Here is a 5,160-nt window from a genome sequence, read left to right as displayed (position 1 = left end):
AAACATGGCCACACCTGAGATAAAACACAGGAGTGCTATGTCACCTGGCAGGTGGACAACTCAGTCAAGGATAGGGTGAAGGCAGGGATCTGACAGAAGCTGGGAACACAGGAGGGGTGATTGTTTGCACATCTGTAAGGGCATCCTGAAGACTGGTGGTCATGAATTTCCCAATCCAGAGACAAGAAAGTGAGGCAAAGCCATTTTCACCCCTCTCCCACTAGCACTGACGGACCTCAGTGAGCTTAACAGTGCCTCCAGGTGGAGAGAGGCACTACACCAAGTCCCACCCTCCCTGAGCCCTGCAGACACATCTCCACTAGGGCAAATCCATCTGAGACTCAGAATAACAATCCCCTCCCCCAGAACATCAGCACAAACCTCTCACCCACACCAAGTCTACTGATCATAGAGTGCTGGATAACTTCAGCTCTAGGTGAAACAGGATCTAGCTGCCTTTAGTTTTTATTGTTGTTCAGTTTTGAGGTAGGGGTTGTTTTATTTTGTTTTGGGTTTTTTTTGGATAGAGAAAGAGCAATTTTAAAATTTTTATTTTTTTTAATTTTTATCTTTTTCTCTGTCTTTTTTTTTTATCAAGCATCTCTTAACAAGCAAACCAAAACACACCTAGCTTCCTTTACTTTATTTATTTTAATTTTAACTTTTTATTTTATTTTGCTTTTTTCTTTTGACCTCCAAAATGACAAGACAGAAGAATTCACCCCAAAAGAAATACCAAAAAGAAATGATGGCCAGGGATTTAATCAATACAGATATAAGTAAGATGTCTGAACTAGATTTTATAGCAACAATTATAAGGATACTAGCTGGGCTTGAAAAAAGCATAGAAGACACTAGAGAATCCCTTACTGCAGAGATAAAAGAGCTAAAAGCTAGTCAAACCAAAATTAAAAATGCTATAACCAAGATGCAAACTCAAATGGATGCCATAACAATGAGGATGTATGAAGCAGTGGTATAGAAGATAAAATTATGGAAAATAATGAAAATGAAAAGAAGAGGGAAACAAAGGTAATGGATCATGAAGGTAGACTTAGGGAACTCAACGACTTATTAAAATGGAATAACATTGGTATCATAGGAGTCCCAGAAGATGTAGAGAGAGAAAAAGGGACAGAAAGTCCAACTGAGCAAATTATAGCTGAAAATTTTCTTAGTCTTGGAAAGGACACAGACATCAAAATCCAAGAAGCACAGAGAACTCCCATTAAATTCAACCAAAGCCAGCCATTGCCGAGGCATATCATAGTCAAATTCACAAAATACACAGATAAGGAAAGAATCCTGAAAACAGCAAGGGAAAAAAAGTCCTTAACCTACAAGGGAAGACAGATCAGGTTCACAGCAGATCTGTCCACAGGAATTTGGCAGGCCAGAAGAGAATGGCAGGGTATATTCAACAAGCTGAATGGGAAAAATCTGCAGCCAAGAATACTTTATCCAGCAAGACTGTCATTCAGAATAGAAGAAGAGATAAAGAGTTTCCCAAACAAACAAAAACCCAAGGAGTTTGTGACCACTAAACTAGCCCTGCAAGAAATATTAAGGAGGACTCATTGAGTGGGGGGGAAAAAAGACCAAAAGCAACAAAGACTAGAAAGGAACAGAGAACATCACCACAAACACCATCTTTATAGGTAATACAATGGCACTAAATTCATATCTTTCAAAAATCATTCTGAACATAAATGGACTAAATATTCCAATCAAAAGACAAAGGATATCAGAATGGATTAAAAAAAAAAAAAAAGACCCATCCATATGCTGCCTACAGAAGACTCATTTTAAATCTAAAGACATCTGCAGGAGCACCTGGGTGGCTCAGTCAGTTAAGCAACTGCCTTCAGCTCAAGTCATGATCCCAGGGTCCTCACATCGGGCTCCCTGCTTAGCAGGGAGTCTGCTCCTCCCTCTCCTTCTGCCCCTCCCCCAGCTTGTGCTCTCTCACTCACTCCTCAAATAAATAAATAAAATCTTCTGTAGATTGAAAGTGAGGGGATGGAGAACCATCTATCATGCTAATGTATGCCAAAAGAAAGCTGGAGTAGGTGCACCTGGGGGGCTCAGTTGTTAAGCATCTGACTTCGGGTCAGGTCATGATCCCAGGGTCCTGGGATCGAGCCCCACATCAGGCTCCCTGCTCTGCGGGAAGCCTGCTTCTCCCTCTCCCACTCCCCCTGCTTGTGTCTCTCGCTATGTCTCTCTCTGTCAAATAAATAAATAAAATCTTTTTTAAAAAAATGAAAAGAAAGCTGGAGTAGCCATACTTATATCAGACAAGCTAGATTTTAAACTAAAGATTGTTAACAAGAGATGAAGAAGGGCACTTTATCATAATTTCTATCCATCAAGAAGATGTAACAATTGTAAGTATTTATGCCCCCAACTTGGGATCACCCAAATATATAAATCAATTAGTAATGAACATAAAGAAGCTCATCGATAATAGTACAGTAATAGGGGGTGCCTGGGTGACTCAGTCGGTTGGGCGGCTGGCTTCGGCTCGGGTTATGATCCCAGGGTCCTGGGATCGAGCCCCATGTCGGGCTCCTTGCTCAGCAGAGGGCCTGCTTCTCCCTCTCCCTCTGCCTGCTCTCTGCCTACTTGTGCTCTCTATCTCTCTGTCAAATAAATAAATAAAATCTTTAAAAATAATAATAATAATACAGTAATAGTAGGGGACTTCAACACCCCATTTACAACAATGGACAGATCTTCTAAGCAGAAAATCAACAAAGAAACAATGGCTTTGAATGACACACTGGAGCAGATAGACTTAATGGATATATTCAGAACATTTCATCCGAAAGCAGCAGAATACACATTTTTTTTCAAGTGCACATGGAATATTCTCCAGAATAGATCACATACAGGGTCACAAATCAGCCCTCAACAAGTACAAAAAGATTGAGATCATACCATGCATATTTTCTGACCACAAAACTATGAAACTTGAAGTCAACCACAAGAAAAAATTTGGAAAGACCACAAATGGAGGTTAAAGAACATCCTATTAAAGAATGAATGGGTTAACCAGTAAATTAAAGACAAAATTAAAAAGTAGATGGAAGCAAATGAAAATGAAAACACAACGGTCCAAAATCTTTGGGATGCAGCAAAGATGGTCCTAAGAGGGAAGTACATTGCAATACAGGCCTACCTCAAGAACCAAGAAAAGTCTCAAATATGCAACCTATCCTTACACCTAAAGGAGCTAGAAAAGAACCAGCAAATAAAGCCTAACACCAGCAGAAGAAGAGAAATAATAAAGATCAGAGCAGAAGTAAATGATACAGAAACAACAAACAGGGACGCCTGCTTGGCTCAGTCAGTTAAGTCTGCCTTCAGCTCAGGTCATGATTTCAGGGTTCTGGGATCCAGTCCTGCATCAGGCTCCCTGCTCAGCGGGAAACCTGCTTCTCCCTCTGCCTGCAGCTACCCCTGCTTGTGCTTGCTCTCTCTCTGACAAATAAATAAATAAAATCTTTTTTTAAAAAAAGAAACAAACAAAAAACATAGTAGAACAGATCAACAAAACTAAGAGCTGGTTCTTTGAAAGAATTAAGAAAATTGATAAACTCCTAGCCAGACTTACCAAAAAGAAAAGAGAAAGGACCCAAATAAATAAAATCATGAGTGAAAGAGGAGAGGTCACAACCAACACCACAGAAGTACAAACAATTATAAGAGAATATTATGGAAAATTATATGCCAGCAAAGTGGGCAATCTGGAAGAAATGGATAAATTCCTAGAAACCTACAAACTACCAAAACTGAAACAGGAAGAAATAGAAAATTTGAACAGACACATAACCAACAAAGAAATTGAAACAGTAATAAAAAATCTCCCAACAAATGAAAGTCCAAGGCCAGATGGCTTCCCAGGGGAATTCTACCAGTCATTTAAAGAAGAGGGGCACCTCAGTGACTCAGTTGGTTAAGCATCTGCCTTTGGCTCAGATCATGATCCCAGGGTCCTGAGATCAAGTCCTGCATCAGGCTCCCTGCTCAGCAGGGATCTGCTTCTCCCTCTGCCTCAGCCCCTCCACCCGATTTGTGCATGCTTTCTCTATCTCTATCTCTCACTCACTCTCTCTCTCAAATAAATAAATAAAATCTTTAAAAAAAGAAGAGTTTATACCTATTTTTCTTAAACTGTTCCAAAAAATAGAAACGGAAGGAAAACTTCCAAATTCATTCTACAAGGTCAACATTGCCTTGATTCCAAAACCAGAAAAAGACCCCACTGAAAAGGAGAATTACAAGCCAATATCCCTGATGAACATGGATGCAAAAATTCTCAACAAGGTACTAGCAAATCGAATTCAACAGTACATTAAAAGAATTAATCACCACGATCAAATGGGGTTTATTCCTGGGCTGCAGGCTGGTTCTGTATTTGCAAATAAATCGTGATATACCATATTAGTAAAAAAAAAAGGGGGGGAGTAAGAATCATATGATCCTCTCAATAGATGCAGAAAAAGCATTTGACAAAATACAGTATCCATTCTTGATAAAACAAAACAGAACAAAAACCACAACAAAGTAGAGATAGAAGGAACGCATGTCATAAAGGCCATATAGGAAAGACCCAAAGCTAATATCATTCTCAATAGGGAAAAACTGAGACCCTTTTCCTTACAGTCAGGAACAAGACAAGGATGTCCACTCTCACAATTACTATTTAACATAGTACTGGAAGTCTTAGCCTCACCAATCAGACAACAAAAAGAAATAAAAGGCATCCAAATCAGCAAGGAAGATGTCATTCTTTTACTATTTGCAGATGACATGATACTCTATGTAGAAAACCCAAAAGACTCCACCAAAAAATTGCTAGAACTCATACATGAATTCAGCAAAGGGTCAGGATATAAAGTCAAAATAGAGAAATCTGTTGTATTTCTATCCACCAATAACGAAGCAGTAGAAAAAGAAATCAAGGAATTGATCCCATCTGCAATTGTACCAAAAACAATAAGATACCTAGGAATAAACCTAACCAAAGAGGTGAAAGATCTGTACTCTGAAAACTATAGAACACTTGTAAAAGAAATTGAAAAGGACACAAAGAAATGGAAAAGTAACCCATGCTCATGGATTGGAAGAAAAAATATTGTTAAAATGTCTATATTA

The sequence above is a fragment of the Callorhinus ursinus genome, unplaced genomic scaffold (assembly GCF_003265705.2).
Source record: "Callorhinus ursinus isolate GAN/ISIS: 27379988/994484 unplaced genomic scaffold, GSC_fseal_2.0 scaffold69, whole genome shotgun sequence".
In the NCBI taxonomy this organism is placed as follows: domain Eukaryota; kingdom Metazoa; phylum Chordata; class Mammalia; order Carnivora; family Otariidae; genus Callorhinus; species Callorhinus ursinus.
This window is presented reverse-complemented; position numbering follows the sequence as displayed.